This window comes from Bos mutus, chromosome 2 (genome assembly GCF_027580195.1).
Source record: "Bos mutus isolate GX-2022 chromosome 2, NWIPB_WYAK_1.1, whole genome shotgun sequence".
Classification (NCBI taxonomy): domain Eukaryota; kingdom Metazoa; phylum Chordata; class Mammalia; order Artiodactyla; family Bovidae; genus Bos; species Bos mutus.
Window position 1 is genome coordinate 59,462,420 of NC_091618.1, and position 21,072 is coordinate 59,483,491.

At 39.7% G+C, this 21,072-nt stretch overlaps 1 protein-coding gene and 1 long non-coding RNA gene across 8 annotated transcripts in view; one reads left to right on the forward strand and one right to left on the reverse strand.

Moving 5' to 3' along the window:
* The window catches only part of CNTNAP5 (contactin associated protein family member 5), a 1,036,258-nt gene that overhangs the window by 563,512 nt on the left and 451,674 nt on the right, over positions 1 to 21,072 (reverse strand). The gene's annotated exons all lie outside the window — the stretch shown is intronic.
* LOC138992062 (uncharacterized) overlaps positions 1 to 21,072 on the forward strand; it is a 254,200-nt gene that overhangs the window by 110,204 nt on the left and 122,924 nt on the right. For 6 of the 7 annotated variants that reach the window (XR_011467874.1, XR_011467873.1, XR_011467872.1 and 3 more), the window contains 2 exons: positions 3,580 to 3,669; positions 18,203 to 18,342. This is a non-coding gene — a long non-coding RNA (uncharacterized lncRNA). Of the gene's footprint in view, positions 1 to 3,579; positions 3,670 to 18,202; positions 18,343 to 20,599; positions 21,029 to 21,072 lie in introns of those variants that run through there. The other variant, XR_011467870.1, reaches the window with a different exon arrangement.

Here is a 21,072-nt window from a genome sequence, read left to right on the forward strand (position 1 = left end):
GTATGAGCTTGGACTCAGTAACACTCAGCATACCTAAAATTTGCATTTCCACTGAGCTCTTCACTAGTAATGCTGTGCTTAGTCACTCAGTTTTGTTCAACTCTTTGTGACCCCATGGACTGTAACCCGCCAGGCTCCTCTGTCAATAGGGATTCTCAGGCAAGAATACTGGAGAGAGTTGCCATGCCCTCCTTGAAGGGATCTTCCCAACCCAGGGATCAAACCTAGGTTTTCTGCATTGCAGGTGGATTCTTTACCATCTGAGCCACCAGGGAAGCCAACTACAAGACTAAACTGAAATAATGTATTTATTTTAGGGAACTTCCAAAGTAATAGAAATCCTTCCATTGTTTATTCTTAAGTTCACTGGGCATGTTCTTTATTCTCTTTGGTCTCTGTGCTAAACTGTGAGATGCAAAATCATTGCCACATGAACTGTCCTATTCAGCAATCAGACACAGTAACACTGACAAAGCAAATGAATCTCTCTGGTGGTACAGGACACAACAAAGCAAAGCATAATTATAGTCCCTACAATTGTTTAATAACAAAGAAGGGGAGTGAACAGGGGAACAGATAACAAAACTGAGATGACAAGCATGGACTAGAATCATATGGAATGGGCTGGGACATGTGGCCACCCCAAGGCAGACAGGTTGAAAGGTTTAAGCAGAGGGATCAGTTCAGTCGCTCAGTTATGTCCGACTCTTTGCGACCCCATGAATCGCAGCACACCATGCCTCCCTGTCCATCACCAACTCCCGGAGTTTACTCAAACTCATCTCCATCCAGTCGATGATAAGGTTCCATAAATCCTAGTCACAAGTTCACAGAAGAAAGGATCAAAGCAAAGGCTGCTATTGCACAGAGAACCCTTGTGAAAAGAGCATAATTCACTTGTGAGCTGCTTCTGTTGCTTCACATGATCACCAGTGGCCCTCAGCCACACACATAACAGGGAAGAACACATCTGATCCCATATTAGGTTTATTTCTTTTAATCTTTGTATTCTATTGACTCTGTTTCAAGTTAAAAATGTTGCATATAGCCTGAAATGCATAGGAGAGCCCATTTTCAAGGCTCTGACCTTTAAGGGTATAATATTTTTTGATTCATATAGAGAAAGAAAGTTACAGGAGTATTATTACCTGACTTAAGTGAACAGCTGCACGAATAAAGAATTCCCATGCCAGGAAATTTGCCACAACTAAGCACACCTCTCCTTCATCTTGCCTTTAAAAAGGCTTTGCTGAAACCCTCTGGGGAGTCCAGAGATTTTTTGTGTGTGTGCTTGAGCCTCCATTCTCCTTGTGGTCCTACAATAAAACATTCTCTGTGCCAAACTTGGATTTTTTGCTATTATTTGGTTTCACTGTGCATCGAGCATATCAACTTGGGTTTAGTAACAACATAACTGCATACTGAAAAAGTGTTCTCATAATGAGACATTTAAATAACACTGTCAAAATTGGAGAGCCCCCATCCCCCCACCTGCACCTAGTTGTTATTTTGCTTAAAATTAAAGATTTATCATGTTTTTATGTTTGGGAAATTAAACACTCTTTGCTAATGATACTATCTGGGCACAGTCTACAGAGCTTAGTGCCAGAAAGCCAGAGAGGGAATCACAGTAGATTACTCCAGTGACCATTTCAACAAGGGGTAAATGTAAAACAAACTATAGGAAGAAAGACCTTGACATTTGTGTGGGAACCCACTGCTGCACTAAGTGATCGATCTAAGTATTAATATTAATTGAGTGAGTACACTTTCTTTTCTTTTTTTTTTTGGCTTAAGGGTGAGTAGGGGCAGTGTTCCTGAGGCAGGCCACTATGTATACCTATAATAACAAAAGCAGCAGCTGCAAATGGCAAATAAGGGTTAAAGTCACAGAAGCAGAATCAGTATGGAGTCAAATTCTTCCTTTTAAGTTTTCCTTTACAATCACCAATGTTATCATATAGGTCATGGGACTCAAGTGTGATACAGTCAGTCAAATTACACCCTGGGCAGCAGGACATTAAATCATCAGGAAACATGTTAATTCTCAGTTTTCCCTTTCTTTGGGAACCTCACAAAAGACTTGGTTTCCTCAATTTTGACTACTAGCATTTACTTGTGTGCTTTTTGAAGTTACTAAAAATCCTTGAGTTCCAAAAAGACAGGTTGTGTTACTTACTTCTCTATCTCCAAAGCTAAGCAAAGGTGGGGGATACTGAGTAATGTTTATTGTCCGTTGAAGGAATTTTAAGACTCTGAATTAATCAGTAGAATTATTTAAGACAGATCAGAAAAGTTGACCTAAGGTAATGTGCTTTCATTGCACATATTTGTGTTTGTTTTTTCATAGAAGAGATTTTTCTGTGATTCCTAAATGAACTGAAAAAAAGAAGAGTAAACAGATCTCATTCTTTTCAACTAACTTATTTCTTTTTAAACTTTTATTGGAGAATGGTAGCTTTACAACGTTGAGTTAGTTTCTACTGTAAGGCAAATTAGCTATACGTACACATTCTGAAGGAGATCAGCCCTGGGATTTCTTTGGAAGGAATGATGCTAAAGCTGAAACTCCAGTACTTTGGCCACCTCATGCGAAGAGTTGACTCATTGGAAAAGACTCTGATGCTGGGAAGGATTGGGGGAAGGAGGAGAAGGAGACGACAGAGGATGAGATGGCTGGATGGCATCACTGACTCGATGGACGTGAGTCTGGGTGAACCCCAGGAGTTGGTGATGGACTGGGAGGCCTGGCGTGCAGCGATTCATGGGGTCGCAAAGAGTTGGACACGACTGAGCGACTGAACTGAACACATATATCTTCTCTTTTTTGTACTTCTTTCCCATTTAGGTCACTACAGGGCATTGAGTAGAGTTCCCTGAGCTACAGAGTAGGTTCTCATTAGTTATCTATTGCATACATAGTACCAATGGTTTACATATGTTAATCCCAATTAACTAAATTGGGATTTAGTTAAATCTTTATTTTTTTCTTATTCTTAAGAAATTTCTGGGCCTCCATCTCCTCATCTACAAAAATGAAAGAGTTGCAATGAATGATCCTGTAAGCTTATCCAGTGATAAAATTCTCTGATTTACAAAGTGAGATTCAAAGCTTACATGGGGGCCTCCAAGCCTGCAGGTATGACTGCCACCACCCCACTTCTCTATTTCTCCAGGATTTGCATGTTATAAACTTGGCTTTGAGGTTCCCTATAATAAGGCCATATGGGCCTTGATCATGCCAAGAATGAAATATACAACTCTGGGGTCTCTACCATGTGTGATAAATGGCCCCAGATGATGAGATAAAAAACAAAGAGGGCAGCTGAGGCTGGGATGACAAAGAGATTTATTTGGGGAAAGAGAATATGACTTCAACTCTGAGGCTGATGAATTGTGGATGACACCACTTGGCAATAATTAACCAAATAGAAGCAAGTCTTTTCTGTGGAAAGAAGGTAACCGGAGATAAAAAACGATAGTGGTAATTTTCAGTGGGGAAGCCTGACAGATCGTTATACCTTATCAGAATTTATAATGCTTTTTAAAATTAATTAGTGTTCCTTTTTTTTTTTAAAGGAAATTAAAATAGAAGTCCCCAGACAGAAGTCCATTTAGCCTGAAGTCCCCAGATGGTCTGATAGAAGTGTTGGAACATTTTGGGACCTGGTATGTAAAAATGTTTACTTCCTTCTTTAAAGTACAGGAGGGATGTGGCCCTGAATAAGGAGGAAAAGGTAAAATAGGGAAAGTTTGATAACTAGCTTACATGTCAAACAAGGGCAATGATGAACACAGCTAACACTCTGAAAGTTTATTGTATGCCAAGTACTATTTCAAACAATTTGCATAAATGAAATGAGCACTATTATTATACTTTTCTTCATAGAAAAATAAACTGTGTTCATAAAGGACCCAAGATTGCCCAAGATAAAAACAAGGGTAATAAAGCTAGGTTCAGATCTCTGGTGGTTTTAGTGTAGAGCCCATTCTTTCATTATTACCATAGTAATATTAAATTTATTTGCTTGATACTGAAAGTCCTTAAGATTAACAACCACAGACACAAATATGACAATGCTGACTAAAATAAACTGACTCTCAGGATTAGAAGAGGATTTTGAGATAACAGTTTTAAATTCTGGCTCCACATAACACTTATCTAGGAACAGAAAATAAAATGCTTATGCTGGGGCCGTTACAGTAATTATGGTTTGATGGACTATGGCCAGAGTTGGTATTTATAATTATATGTTCCCAGGTAATGATTTCTTATGCAGAGTAAGGCTTGAGAACACAGCTCAAAGATCAGGGAGTATTAGCCCAGGAGCTTTTGGACTGGGCAACAGCTAAACTTTGTCCTTCAACATTGTAACAACAATATGCTCAGGAATTGTAGGGTGCTCACTTTGGTCTGGTAAATAAAACAATATTATGGACATTAGAAAATTGAATATATTTTCCCTTTAACAGAAGTTCGCCATATCATATGACCAAATACTTCCAGACACAGTGTGGAAAGTGTAAGGCGATAGGATTGATACAAATTGTACCACTTTGGGGAAGTTTTTCATTCAACAATTTAATTGCCTTAAATGAAATTGGTCTCATTCTATGTTGAGAATAATGTATCTAAGTAGCTGTGGTCCTTAACTTTGTGGAGCCCATAAACTGGTAGATGAGACAGGTAATTTACAAGGAAAGGCACATGTTAGTATCTATTAGATATCTATTTATGTGTCTATCTAATGCCCTTCTCCTTCTCTCTTCCAAGATATAGACAGATATTCTATAGCTAGATCGTGATTGCTATACACTGAATGTCTATATTCTCCTAAAATTCATAAATTCACATATTGAAACCTAATCCACACTGAGACAGTATTTGGAGGAGAGGTCTTTGGGAGGAGACTAGGTCATGAGGCTGGAGTCCTCATGAATGAGGTTAGTGTCCTTATCAAAGAGACCCAGAGAGTTCCCTCATCCCTTTTATGAGGTGAGGACTGGTAATAAAATGACCATCTATGAACCAAGAAGTGAGCCCTTACCAGACACATCATTTGCTGTGCCTTCCTCTTGGACTTTCCAACCTCCAGAACTGTAAGAAATAGGTTTTCTTTTGTTGATGAGTCATTTAGTACATGTTGTTCTGTTCAAATAGACTAAGACACTGATCAATGCTTTGAAAGAAAATAATGATATGATTTAAGATAGAAAAATGTGAGTAATATTATTTAAATTGGGAACCAATGGCCAGGTATCTGAGAAGATGATAATAAAGCTGAGACTGATTAAGAGATGAACTGAAGAAGTTAAAGGGAAGGGGGAGCATTTCAGGTAGAGGGAGGACAGAAGGCCAATATGTAGTGTCTGAGCCCAGAGAGTGAAGGGATATAGCTGGACAGTAAGGCCATTGAAGCACGCAGGGGCCAGGCCCTACAGTCCAGTTCTTTCTGCACAGGGCTTTGGTTTGTTCCTAAGTCAGGCAGAAGCAATTGAAAGGTTTCCAGCAGGAAGTGACTCAGCTCTGTATTTTATGATGATCCTGCTGGCTGTCACAGAGATGATGGACCAAAAGAAAAGAGGAGTAAAAACAGGATGCTGAGTTAAAAATTCAGGTGATAGAAGATGTAACTGAACTAAGCTTTCAGCTGTGATGACAAAAAGAAATGGATTTATTTGGGATGATTTTTGGATATGATACTGATAGAACTTGCTATTGAATTTGCTGTGGGGGAGTAAGAAAAAGAAAAGATTTCAGTAAAGATTCTGAGGTCCGGTTTGGGTGAGTTGTGTATTTATTGAGATGGGAAAGACCATAAGAAGATACCGAGTGTGGTCAGAGTCGATTAAGAGTTCCCTTTGGGATGTGTTCAATTGGAGCTGTTTATGACATAATCAAATTGAGATATCAATCAAGCAAATGAATATATATTTTTAGAGCTCAGAAGAAATATTTGGCTTAGGATGCAAATTGCCTAATTTATCTAAAGTCAGTTCACCTTTACAAAATTCAGTTTTCCTTTCTACATACTTAGGAATAGTAACTATTATTTAAGAAGATTGTGTGAGCTTTGGCATGTGTGTTGGACCACACTGAACCTCTTAAATGACAGTGGTAGAGGAGGATGTTAATGGTGATGCTAGTGGCATTTCTAATGGCAATTGTTGATTTAATCATGAAATATTCCACACCAATAGGGAAGATAGTAGCTCTCTCTCCCAGGAAAAGTCACCATGAATCACAACTAAGAATGATTCTCCTCATTTCCCCATCTATTCTTCTTACATAGACTCTATAAAAGATGATATATTTTAGACAATTCTACATTAATATCTTTGTTTCACACGTGCATCTTTATATCACCAACTCAACAATGTAGAAGGACCCATGTACTTTATTCACTTGGTTCATTGGCAAGAATGTGCTTGCCCAAAGATTAATTAATCTGAAAAATGGTCAGAGAGAGAAAACACAAAAGCTTAAAAACCAGATACCCTCATTGATAACAGAGGTGACAAAGGGAAAAATGATAATGGAGGAGGTATTCAGTAATTCTTAGAGCAATATAACCTAGCAAGCTAGGCTGCTATATATGTATACATGGAAACATGGCATAGCCAGAATCAACTTGACAGACAGCAAGAGGGCATAACTTGTTCAAAATAACTATTTATAAAGACATGAAAATTATCCTCTTGGTTCATCATGGATTTACTTAATCTATGAAATGATTTAGAAGTAGTAATCATAATTGGGACTTCACTGGTGGCTCAGATAGTGAAGAATCTGCCTGCAATGCAGGAGATCTGGGTTCAATCCCTGAGTCAGGAAGATCCCCTGAAAAGAGAATGGCTACCCACTCCAGTATTCTTGCCTGCAGAATTCCAGGGACAGGGGAGCATGGTAGGTTATAATCTATGAGATCACAAAGAGTCAGACACAACTGAGCAACTAACACACATAAACACAATCATAATAGGGTACAAGTCACACAAAGAACATAATCAATCTCATTTCAATATTGACTATCTGGTAATGTTCATCTGTAGAGTAATCTCTTAGGTTGTTGGAAAAGGGTATTTGATATAACCAGTATGTTCTCTTGTCAAAACTCTGTTAGCCTTTGCTCTGCTTCATTTTGTACTTCAAGGTCAAACGTGCCTTTGAGCACATTTGAGTACCTAACAATTCCAGGTAGCTCTTAACTTCCTACTTTCATATTACAATCCTCTATGATGAAAAGGACACCTTTCTTTGATGTTAGTTCTAAAAGGTATTATAGGTCTTCACAGAACCAGTCAGGTTCAGCTCCTTTGGCATCAATGGTGGGGGCATAGACATATTATTCTGATATTGAATGGTTTGCCTTGGAAAAGAACCAAGAACATTCTGTCATTTTTGAGATTGTATTGAAGTGCTGCATTGTGGACTCTTCAGTTGACTATGAGGGTCAACTCTTGCCCCCAGTAGTAATGGTCATCTGAATTAAATTTGCCATCCTTGTCCATTTTAGTTAACCTATTTCTAAGATGTTGATGTTCACTCTTGCCATTTCCTCCATGACCACGTACAATTTACCTTCATTCATGGATCTTACATTCCAGGTTTCTATGTAATATTGTTCCTTACAACATCAGGCTTTACTTTTACCACAAGACACACCCACAGCTGAGCACTGTTCCTGCCTTGGCATAGCCAAATCTCACTCATACTTGAGTTATTAGCAATTGCCCTTCCCTCTTCCCCAGTAGAATACTGGACACATTCTAACCTGGGGGGTTCATCTTCTGGCGTCATACATTTTTGCCTTTTCATACTGTTCATGGGGTTTTTTCAGGCAAGAATACTGGAGTGGCCCATTTCCTTCTTCAGTGGACCACGTTTTGTTAGAACTCTTCACTGTGATTCATCTGTCTTGGGTGGCCCTGTATGGCGTGGTTCACAGCTTCATTAAATAACCCAAGCCCTTTGCCACAAGGCTGTGATCCAAAAACACAAGAGATGACCCTCCACATGGTCATAACCAGATGGTCAATACTGAAATAAGACTGATTATGTTCTTTACAACCAAAGGTGGAGAAGCTCTCTCTGGAGAAGCCAGTAAAATAAGACCAAGAGCTGACTGTGGCTTGGATCATGAGCTCCTTATTGAAAAATTCAGGCTTAAATTGAAGAAAGTATGGAAACCCACTGGGCCATTCAGGTATGAACTAAATCAAATCCCTTTTGATTATACAGTGGAGATAAAGAATAGATTCAAGGGATTTGATCTGGTAGAAAGAGTGCCTGAAGAACTATGGAGGGACATTCATAGCATTATACAGGAATCAGTGACCAAAACCATCCCAAAGAAAAATAAATTTAAGAAGGGATAGTGGATATCTGAGGAGGCTTTACACATAGCAAAGTAAAGAGAAGCAAAAGCAAGGTAGAAAGGGAAAGATATATCCAACTGAATTCAGAGCTCCCGAGAATAGCAAGGCGAGATAAGAAAGCTTTCTTAAATGAACGATGCAAAAAAAAATAGAGGAAACAATAGAATGGGAAAGACTAGAGATCTCTTCAAGAAAATCATAGCTATCAAGTAAAGATTCATTCAAGAATGGGCATACTAAAGGACAGATATGGAAAAGATCTAACAGAAGCAGAAGAGATTAAGAAAAGGTGGCAAAAAAACACAGAAGAACTGTTCAAAAAGGTCCTAATGACCCAGATAACCATGATGGTGTGGTCACTCACCTAGAGCCGGACATCCTCGAATGTGAAGTCAGTGGGCATTAGGAAGCAGTACTATGAACAAAGCTAGCTGAGATGAAAGAATTCCAGCTATTTAAAATCCTAAAAGATGATGGTGTTAAAGCACTCAATATATCAGCAAATTTGGAAAACTCAGCAGTGTCTAGAGGACTGTAAAAGGTCAGTTTTCATTCCAATCCCAAAGAAGAGCAATGCCAAAAAATATTCAAAATACCATACAATTGTACTAATTTCACATGCTAACGAGGATATGCTCAAAGTCCTTCAAGCTAGGCTTTAGCAGTATGTGACTCGAGAACAAGGTGGGTTTAGAAAAGGCAGAAGAACTAGAGATCAAATTGCCAACATTTGATGAATCATAGAGAAAGCAAAGGAATTCCAGAAAAACATCTGCTTCTGCTTCACTGGCTATGCTAAAGCCTTTGACTGTGTGGATCACAGCACACTGTGGAAAATTATAAAAGAGATGGGAGTACCAGATCACCTTACCTGTCTCCAGAGAAACCTGTATAAAGATAAATAAGCAATAGCTAGAACTGGACATGGAAAAACTGACTGCTTCAAAATTAAGAAAGGAGTACAGCAAGGCTATATATTGTCACCTTGTTTATTTAACTTCTATGCAGAGTACATCATACAAAATGCTTGGCTGGATGACTCACAAGCTGGAATCAAGATTGCTAGGAGAAATATCAACAAACTCAGATATGCAGATGATACCACTCTATTGGCAGGAAGTGAGGAAGAACTAAATAGCTTCTTAATGACGTGAAAGAGGAGAGTGAAAAAGCTGGCTTGAAACTCACCATTCAAAAAACTAAGATCATGGCATCCAGTACCATCACTTCATGTCAAATAGAAGGGGAAAATATGGAAGAAGTGACAGATTTTCTGCTCTTGGGCTCCAAAATCACTGCAGATGGTGACTGCAATCATGAAATTAAACGATGCTTGGTGTAAGAAAAGCTATTACTAACCTAGACAGCATATTAAATAGCAGAAACAACACTTTGCCAGCAAAGGTCTGTATAGTGAAAGCTATGATTTTTTCCAGTAGCCAAGTATGATATGAGATTGGATCATAAAGAAGGCTGAGTGCTAAAGAACTAGTGCTTTCAAACTGTGGTGCTGGTGAAGACCCTTGAGAATCCCTTGGACAACAAGGAGATCAAACCAGTCAATCCTGAATGAAATCAACCCTGAATATTCATTGGAAGGACTGTTACTGAGACTGAAGCTCCAGTACTTTCGCCACTTGATGCGAAGAGCCAACCTATTGGAAAAGGCCCTGGTGCTAGGAAAGATTGAAGGCAAAATGAGAAGAGGCTGGCAGAGGATGTGATGGTTAGATACCATCACCAACTCATTGGACATGAATGAGAGCAAACTTATCTGGGCTTCTCTGGTGACTCAGCAGGTGAAGAATCTGCCTGCAATGTAGGCGACACAGGAGATGTGAGCTCGACCCCTGGCTCAGGAAGATCCCCTGGAGGAGGAAATGGCAACCCACTCCAGTATTCTTGCCTGAAAAATCCCATGAACAGAGGAGCTTCACAGGCTATGGTCCAAAGGGTTGCAAAGAGATGGACACAACTAAGCACACACACACACACACACACACACACACAGGGAGGTAGTGGAGGACAGAGAAGCTGGTCATGTTACAGTCAATGGGGTTGCAAAGAGTTGGTTAGGACTTAGTAACTGAACAGTATCGACCACAAATTATAACGGGGAAGACTTGTGTTTTGGTCTTTGTAGGGTGACCACATTACCCTACTCTTGAACATAGAGATTCTGGAAGTCTCAGGGAAGTGAGATCCCAGAGACCATGAGAAAGGAAGTGAAAGCAAGAACAGACAGAGATATGAATCTGAGGTGGCCCCTGCCTGGTAGAGAATATGATTAATGTTTCTGAAAAATGCAGCATGTAGTGGCAATTAAAGGAATGTCCTCTATGGATCTATAGCCATATTAATACTAGTTGTCACTTACTGAGCACCAACACTTTGCTAGATACTCTGCTCCATGCTTGTTGCACCCGAACTCAAAAATGATATAGTCAGCCTTAAAGTAATTACCATTGTCACTTATAGATGAGAAACAGAGGCTCAAAGAAGTCAAGAGTGTTTGCTGGAATTTTCATCTTTTGAAGAGTAGACCATGCATTCAACTGTTCATATCTGAACACGCAAAAGGAATCTGTTGCTCTGAATGTCATTGTGACCATAGCAAAAAGATGGCCCTGGGACCTGGAAGCAAAGGGAAACTTGGGAATGTGGGACCCTTGTCCTGTCATTTATGAAGGGAATGAAGACAATTAAAAAGCAAAGATTTTAATGACATAAATACTTAGGAAAAATACAGACATGCTATTCCTTCTAGAGTTTTAAAAACAGAATACACCAGAAGGGGCTGAGGAGGCTTCAAAGACCTTCAGTTGAAGAACTGCAACCATGATATTCTCAATTATTCAATAAGAAAAAAGTGATGTAATAAAGAAACCCATGTATAAGGAAGATTCTAATAAGCTTATAATCTTAAGTGCCTATAAAATACATAGAAGAGAAAGGAGAACCCATTAAAAAAGGGTACTATAATTAAAAAATAAATTTAAAAAATCTTTAAAAATAAGTAAGGATGGTTAGGCTTTTGAGCCAAAATATTAAATATCCAGGGAGCATATAGCAGTTGTCAGGCACTGATCTGGGTCTCAGATAGCAGAGTTAGGTCATGATTCCAACCTTGTCTCTAAAGAGACTAGTTATTAGTCAAGGAAACACCAGGCAATTTTAATTTAATAAGATAAGACCCAGAATTGAAGCTCATAAAATGTGGCTACATGATAGAGTCTGGGAGTCAGAAAGCAGGTGACATTTGATCTAGGTGGTGAATGGCTACCAGGAGTCATTCTAGCAAAGGAGAATAAGAATATTTCAGAAAAAAAGTAGCAGCTTTGTCCAGCAAGCCTAGTATATCCACAGAAAACTCTAATTAAAAAAGATACATGCACTCCTATATTCACAGTGAAAATGAAAGTCACTCAGTCATGTCTGACTCTTTGTGACCCCATGAACTAAACAGGCAATGGAATTCTCCAGGCCAGAATACTGGAATGGGTAGCCTCTCTCTTCTCCAGGGGATCTTCCCATCCCAGGGATCGAACCCAGGTCTCCTGCCTTGCAAGTGGATTCTTAATCAGCTGAGCCACCAGGGAAGCCCAAGAATACTGGAGTGGGTAGCCTATCCCCTCTCCAGCGGATCTTCCCGACCCAGCAATTGAACTGTGGTCTCCTGCACTGCAGGGGGACTCTTTACCAACTAAGCTATCGGGGAAGCCCACTATGTTCATAGCAACACTATTTACAATAGCCAGAATATGAAGCAACCTAAACATTCATCCACAGATAAGTAGATAAAGAAGATGTGGTACATATATACAATGAAATATTACTCACCTATAAAAAAGAATGAAATAATACCATTTACAGCAACATTGATGAACCTAAAGATTATGATACTAAGTGAAGATGTCAAATAGAGAAAGTCAAATATCATAATATCACTTACATATGGAATTTAAAGATTATACAAATAAACTTATTTACATAACAAAAAATTTATATCATTTATTTTTAGATTCTATACATAAGTGATATCAAATAAACCTATTTATAAGACAGAAATGGGCTTCCCTCATGGCTCTGTGATAAAGAATCTGCCTGCCAATGCAGGAGATACAGATTTGATCCCTGGGTTGGGAAGATCCCCTGGAAAAGGAAATGGCAACCCACTCCAGTACTCTTGTTTAGGAAATCCCATGGGCAGAGGCGCCTGATGGGCTATGTAGTCCATGGGGTTGCAAAAGAGTCAGAAATGACTTATCAACTAAACGTCAACACCAACAACAACAAAAAAATAGACTCAACAGACATAGAAAACAAACGTATGGTTACCAAAGGGGAAAGAGAGGATAAATTAGGAATTTGGGGATTAATATATACATGCTATTATATATAAAATAGATATACAGCAAAGCCCTACTGTATAGCACAGGGAGCTTTACTCAATATCTTGGAATAACTTATAAAGAAAAAGAAGCTTAAAAAGAATATATGTGTGTATATGTGTGTGTGTGTGTGTGTGTGTGTGTTTATAGCTGAATCACTTTGCTCTATACCTGAAGTAACACAACACTGCAGACCAACCATACTTCAATAAAATTTTTAAAAATAAATAAAAAATAAAAACATAGAATCAGGTGAGAAGCTCACAGTCTGTGCCGGGAACTATACATGTGTACTTAGTGGAAGCTGAGTAAAGGAAATGCAGCAAATCAGAGGGGAGTGCCATATGAAAGCACTTGAGAAGCATGGAGTTTCCTAAAGACTGTGAGTAGTGCTTGAAAGGAGCAAGTCAATACTCATTTCAGGAAGGTCTTGGTGAGGGAGATCATCAGAGAAGCTCCTGAAATAGCAAGTGAAGAAAGATGGGGGGCCATTTTGCAAGTGATAAGCAAGCTGGGCACAGGGCATCTAGTGATTGGGACCCAGAAAAGAAATCTTAAGGCGTGGGATGTTTGCCAGAAGAAGACAAACAAAACAAATGTAAAAAAGAGAGGCTATATGTATGTGTACAACTGATTCATTTTGCTGTACACCTGAAATGAATATAACATTGTAAATCAACCATAGTCCAACACATTTTTTTAAAAAAAAGTCCCATTTGGGGCAGACTCTGTCATGCTGACAGATGACTGAAAGACAGACTCCTCAGTTCCCAGTCTGATGTGATTCTCCAATTGGAGAACGTTTTCCAATTTGGAAAGCAGAGACTTTCTCAGGAATGCATTGTAGGCTGAGACATTAGAAAAGAGGAAGGGCTCTCCCTTATTATTAACACCTTTCCTCCTGCAGGCCCGATGAAGTCTATTGTCTTTCTGAAAGAAGGTATAGACAACATGGGAAATGTAAGAGAAGAAAGAGGAAAACGTCTACACTGCACACTGTCTTTCTGTGACTCCAGGGCATGAAATAAAGGAATATCTAGCTTTCGTCTGCTTCCCTATGCACCAGTCCTTCCTGCTGCCTGGGACTCCTTTCTGTCAAGGAAGTGACTACCAATGTTTGAGACTCAGCTGAGGCAAGAGGGTGTCTCCTAACTCTTTCTGATGCCAACAGTAACACTTGCTTCTCCTTCTGGCCTCCCTTGGCTCTGACTGCAGGCATGAAATTAAAAGATGCTTGCTCCTTGGAAGGAAAGCTATAACAAACCTAGACAGCATATTAAAAAGTGGAGACATCACTTTGCTGACAAAGGTTCATATAGTCAAAGCTATGGTTTTTCCAGTAGTCATGTATGGATGTGAGAGTTGGACCATAAAAAGGGTGAGTGTTCAAAAATGGATGCTTTCAAATTGTGCTGGTGAAGACTCTTAAGAGTCCCTTGGACAGCAAGGAGATCATATCAGTCAATCCTAAAGGAAATCAACCCTGAATATTCACTGGAAGGACTGATGCTGAAGCTGAAGCTCCAATACTTCAGCGACCTGATTCAAAGAGCTGACTCATAAGAAAAAACCCTGATGCTTGGAAAGATTGAGGGCAGGAAGAGAGGGGGCAACAGAGGATGAGATGGTTGGATAGCATATCAACTCAATGGACATGAGTTTGAGTAAACTCCGAGGGATAGTGAAGGACAGAGTAGCCTGGCATGCTGCAGTCCATGGGGTCACAGAGTTGGACACGACTTTACACACTTGTTTAATTTACACACTTGTTACTTCATCTTTTATAAGCGACAGGTTTTGATCAATCAATAAATACTAAGAGGACCCTGTGTTTTGAACACTGTCATGGGCATGGGGGCACCTGACAGATGCATCTACTATTTTTTGGAAGTTTAGAGGCAAATAGGAAGAGACAGGAAGAAGGCAATGACACCCCACTCCAGTACTCTTGCCTGGAGAATCCCATGGGCACAGGAGCCTGGTAGGCTGAAGCCCATGGTGTCATGAAGAGTCGGACACGACTGAGTGACTTCACTTTCACTTTTCACTTTCATGCATTGGAGAAGGAAATGGCAACCCACTCCAGTGTTCTTGCCTGGAGAATCCCAGGGACGGGGGGAGCCTGGTGGGCTGCCATCTATGGGGTCGCACAGAGTTGGACACGACTGAAGTGACTTAACAGCAGTAGCAGGAACAAACAGATGTTAAAAAAAAGTACGCAAATAGTTTATGAAATACAATCATAAAGAATGCTCCAAAGGAAACATACAGGACTTAAGCCCAGTGGGGTTTTCACTGATGGTTCAGTGGTTAAGATTTTGTGCCTTCACTGTAGGGTCCACATTGGTCAGAGAACTAAGACCCCACATGACATGCAGTGTGGCCAAAAAAATTTTTAATTAAAAAAAAAAAATGAAGTCCAGAAAAGGTCTTATCTTCCTCAAAACCCAAGAGCTTTGTATGATTTGTGGTAGAGCTTAAGTGTTAAGTGAACATTGTCAATTGAATAAATAGATGATCGACTTAATGAATTCCAAAATGGTAAAACTTTATATTAAGAAATTATTAAACTGTAAGATTTCTACCAACCTTTAGCAACACACTCAAATGGAATTTTGAGAAAAAGATTTATGAAACAAACAAACAAACAAAAATCAATTCCATAGAAACTACAGTAGGCATATTCATAGCAAGAAATTTCGGAATAATAACATGGTGGCCCATGCTGAGATAATAAGACTGAACTGAGATATATATTTATTGGATACAGATTTGTGTCTAATGCATGCTGGGACTTAATAGGCAAAGTGCCTGCCCTCATGGGACTTATATTTGGTGCAGGGTCTTGAAAAGCAAATAACCAACAAGCCAGAATAAACAGACAAGATTCTGGTTTGTGCAAGGCACCAGGAAGAAAATAAAATCATGTTGTATAACCATGGGTTAATGTTTGGTGCAGAGAAATTAGTACAGGTGACTTTGAAGAGGCGATTAGAGAGGCTAAGTGGTGATATTAGAATCACATTGATTGAAGGAGATGACCATGTAAACCCTGTGAAAACTGTTCTGTGCCTAGGGAACAGAAAGTGAGAAGATCTTTAGGTAAGAAAAACCTGGTGTATTTCAGGAATAGGAAGAAAGCCTGCAGGGATGGAAAGAAGGAAAAGGAAGTGAAAGGGGTAGGCATGGGACACTCAATGAGGAATTTTAAATGCCAGTCAAGTGCTTCAATTTTAAATGAAGCAGGCAGTACAATGATATACTTTTATTTCTTGTTGATAAAGATCACTTTGGCTACTGCATGAAAAACAGGTTTATGGAAATCCTGGCAGGAGCAGGAACTGCAGGTAGGAGTCTATCTGAATGCTCTGGGTGAGACTGGAGGAGGCTGTTACTCAAGGAAGTAGGATAAGTACATGAATTTAAGATATGTCTTGGTGGATGGAACCAGGGGGTGTTTCTATGAACTGTGTAGATGAGGATCAAGGAGTAGAGATTCTGAAAAAGGAGAAATTGAGGCTGCTTCCTAGGTTTCTGTTCTAGCAAATGACTGAATAATTCCATTTGTTAAGACAGGAGATGTGAAACAGCAAGTTGTTGAGAGAATGGTAATCAAGAATTCTGGTTTTGCTGTAATAAACTTGAGAGACGTACTAGAATTTCAGGAAGAGATGGCAAGTTTATTGCATATATAATTCCAGGGGTCAGTCTAAGAGATACATATGTGGAGGTGATCAACATCTAAATGGTATTTAAATTCATGGAACCCTATAAATTTAGCTGGGCATTGGTGGAGAAAATTATAATTCGAAAAGATTCATGCACCCTAATGTCCATAGCAGCATTATTTATAATAACCAAGACGTGGAGCAACCTAAATGTCCATTAACAGAGGAACAAACAAGGAAGATGTGGTAGATATATACAGTGAAATATTACTCAACCATAACAAGAATGAAATAATGCCATCTGCAGCAACATGGATGGCCTTAGATAAGTCAGAGAAAGACAAATATCATATGATATCAACTATATCTGGATTTTTTAAAAAGATGCAAATGAACTTAATTACAAAACAGAAATAGACCCACAGAAATAGAAAAAATAAAAAATCATGGATACCCCAAGGGGAAAAGGGAGGGAGGGATGAATTAGGACTTTGGGATTAACAAATACATACTGCTATGTAGATGACACCACCCTTATGGCAGAAAGTGAAGAGGAACTAAAAAGCCTCTTGATGAAAGTGAAAGAGGAGAGTGAAAAAGTTGGCTTAAAGCTCAACATTCAGAAAACTAAGATCATGGCATCCGGTCCCATCACTTTATAGCGAATAGATGGGGAAACAGTGAAAACAGTGGCTGACTTTATTTTTCTGGGCTCCAAAATCACTGTAGATGGTGATTGCACCCCTGAAATTAAAAGACGCCTACTCCTTGGAAGGAAAGTTATGACCAACCTAGACAGCATATTAAAAAGCAGAGACATTACTTTGTCAACAAAGGTCCATCTAGTCAAGGCTATGGTTTTTCCAGTGGTCATGTATGGATGTGAGAGTTGGACTATCAGGAAAGCTAAGCACCAAAGAATTGATGCTTTTCAACTGTGGTGTTGGAGAAGACTCCTGAGAGCCCTTTGGACTGCAAGTAGATCCAACCAGTCCATCCTAAAGGAGATCAGTCCTTCGTGTTCATTGGAAGGACTGATGTTGAAACTGAAACTCCAATACTTTGGTCACCTGATGCGAAGAATTGACTCATTGGAAAAGACCCTGATGCTGGGAAAGATTGAGGTAGGGAGGAGAAGGAGACGACAGAGGATGAGATGGTTGGATGTCATCATTGACTCAATGGACATGGGTTTGGGTAGACTCTGGGAGTTGGTGATAGACAGGGAGGCCTGGTGTGCTGCGGTTCATGGGGTCGCAAAGAGTCAGACACAACTGAATGACTGAACTGAACTGAACGGAAAAATTCAGTTCTGTCCTAAAACTTCTCAACTGATTGAATCAGGCCCATAGATTATCAAGCATAGCTCCTCTAGTTAAGGGCAAATGATGTCAATGATAAACTCATCACAGAAACACCTGGACTGGTGTCTAGTTGAATCACTGTGGCCTGAAACCTACCAAGTTGACACATGAAACTGACCACTATGTGCCTCGAGATGTAATCAGTAACTAAAGACAAGTTTTGGGGAGAAGCCATTTTGCCCAGAGCGTGGGAGAGGAGAAGGATAGATAGATAAATAGAGCCATTGGGCTTTTGTAGTTGTTTTGTTTTATGACTTATGCAGCAAAGTTTTATGTTTATAAGAATGAACCAGTAAAAAAGGGATAAGATGATGTTGAAAGGGAATTTTTGATCCAGAGGACATGCTGAGATTTTGGTTTTATAGACTAAGAGTCAGATGTGTGTTCTTTTTTCCCAAAGGATAAAGCACCAAAGCCCCAGGACTAGTGATGGAAGATTACAGAGTGCCAGCTGGAGGATCATCCCAGACAAGGGCATTCTCCATCCAAAAGCTGCCTAAGGGGGTGCAACTTCCCACCACTCACACTGTGTACCTGAAGGTAATTTTTCTCCTTACAGCAGGGATCCCCAACCTCCCGCCCACAGACCTGTACCTCCTGTCAGATCAGTAGCAGCATTAGATTAGACACAAAGTACACAAAAGTGCTGTGTAAGGGAGGGAACTTAAAGCCGGTGTTCTGTGACAACCTAGAGGGGTTGGAAGGAGGTTTAAGAGGGAGGGGGCATGTGTATGTCTGTGGCTGATTCATGTTAATGTTTGGCAGAAACCACACAACATTGTGAAGTAATTATCCTTCAATTAAAAATACAATTTTAAAAAATTCGGGTCAATAATTGGAAAAAAAAAGCAATCTGCTTGAATCATCTTGAAACCATTCCCCCAGCTCTCTTTTGTGGACAAATTGTCTTCCACAAAACTGGTCCTTAGCGCTAAAAAGGTTGGAGATCACTGCCTTAGAGGATGTACTTACAAGATGCAGAGTTTTCCTGGAGAAGATTCCTTGGAAAGGAATCTTGGTAGAATGAGACTATCACAAAGTCAGGAGCTCTTTTCTTGGTCAAGATCTGGGCTTTAGCCAAGATGAGAACCTTAATGTGGACACGTTTTTTTTTTTTTTTTTCAGTTTATTTGTTTTATTGGAGGCTAATTACAATATTGTAGTGGTTTTTGCCATACACTGGCATGAATCAGCCATGGGTGTACATATATTCCCCATACTGATCCCCTCTTCCACCTCCCTCCCCATCTTATCCCCTGGGTCATCCCAGTGCACCAGCCCTGAGCACCCTGTCTCATGCATCGAACCTGGACTGGTGATTCGTTTCACATACGATAATATACATGTTTCAGTGCCATTCTCCCAAATCATCCGACCCTTGCCCTCTCCCACAGAGTCCAAAAGACTGTTCTATACATCTGTGTCTCTTTTGCTGTCTTGCATACAGGGTTATCATTACCATCTTTCTAAATTCCATATATATGCGTTAGTATACTGTATTGGTGTTTTTCTTTCTGACTCATTTCACTCTGTATAATAGGCTCCAGTTTCATCCACCTCATTAGAACTGATTCAAATGTATTCTTTTTAATGGCTGAGTAATATCCCATTGTGTATATGTACCACGGCTTTCTTATCCATTCATCTGCTGATGGGCATCTAGGTTGCTTCCATGTCCTGGCTATTATAAACAGTGCTGTGATGAACATTGGGGTACACATGCCTCTTTCAATTCTGGTTTCCTCGATGTGTATGCCTAGCAGTGGGATTGCTGGGTCATAAGGCAGTTCTATTTCCAGTTTTTTAAGGAATCTCCATGCTGCTGTTCTCCACACTGGCTGTACTAGTTTGCATTCCCACCAACAGTGTAAGAGGGTTCCCTTTTCTCCACACCCTCTCCAGCATTTATTGCTTGTAGACTTTTGGATAGCAGACATTCTGACCGGCGTGAGATGGTACCTCATTGTGATTTTGATTTGCATTTCTATGATAATGAGTGATGTTGAGCATCTTTTCATGTGTTTGTTAGCCATCTGTATGTCTTTTTGGAGAAATGTCTGTTTGGTCCTTTGGCCCATTTTTTGATTGGGTCGTTTATTTTTCTGGAATTGAGCTGCGGGAATTGCTTTTATATTTTTGAGATTAATTCTTTGTCAGTCGCTTCATTTGCTATTATTTTCTCCCATTCTGAAGGCTGTCTTTCACTTTGCTTATAGTTTCCTTTGCTGGGGCACTTTTCTTAAGAGATGGTTGCCTTGCTGTCATCAGATTATCAAAGGGCCAACCACCTGAAAAGAACTGCACATGGTGCTCAAGGGTCTCTCTGTTGTTCAGTCTGTTATTTAACTTGATGCTCTGAGCCTTTTTGTACAAACATTCAGAGCAATGAACATGGAAAGTAGGGACAACTGACAAGACAGAGAAAATAAATGTACGAGGGTGTGTAAAAGAGGAATTGAATTATTGCAGCAAGATAGATGGCTGAAGTAGTAATATAAATACGCTTTTTATTTCAGCATGAATGCTTCATGTTTAACCTAAAATAAGCCTCCTAGTGTAATAGGGAAGAACAAATATGACTCCATATTAGATCTTTTGAAAATGGATTAGAGCATGTTTCTTTTACTTTAATCTTTGTATTCTATTGCTCAGAGTTAAGAATTTTGCCGATGGCCTGATACATATAGGAGAGCCCGTTCAGGGTTCTGACCTTTTAAGGGTATAACACTTTTCCATTCACATAGAGATACAAAGTTACAGAACACAGAATAATATTTGTCTTGTTGGAAATTTACAGGAACATTGTTACCTGATCTATGTGGACAGCTATAAGAACAAAGGATTCTGGGACCAAGAGGTTTTCAGTAATTAAATATGCCCCTCCCTTCATTTCAGTTCAGTTCAGTTCAGTCGCTCAGTCGTGTCCGACTTTTTGTGACCCCATGAATCACAGCATGCCAGGCCTCCCTGTCCATCACCAACTCTCAGAGCTTGCTCAAACTCATGTCCATTGAGTCGGTGATGCCATCCAGCCATCTCATCTCTGTCTTCCCCTTCTCCTCCTGCCCGTAATCCCTCCCAGCATCAGAGTCTTTTCCAATGAGTCAACTCTTCACATGAGATGCCCCTCCCTTACCTTGCCTTTTAAAGAGTTTTGCCAAATTCTGGGGAGTTCTGGGTTTTGGACATGAGCAACCAGTTCTCTCACTTGTCCCTGCAATAAATATTTCTCTCCAAACTCTGATGTTTCTGTTTATTTGGCCTCATTGT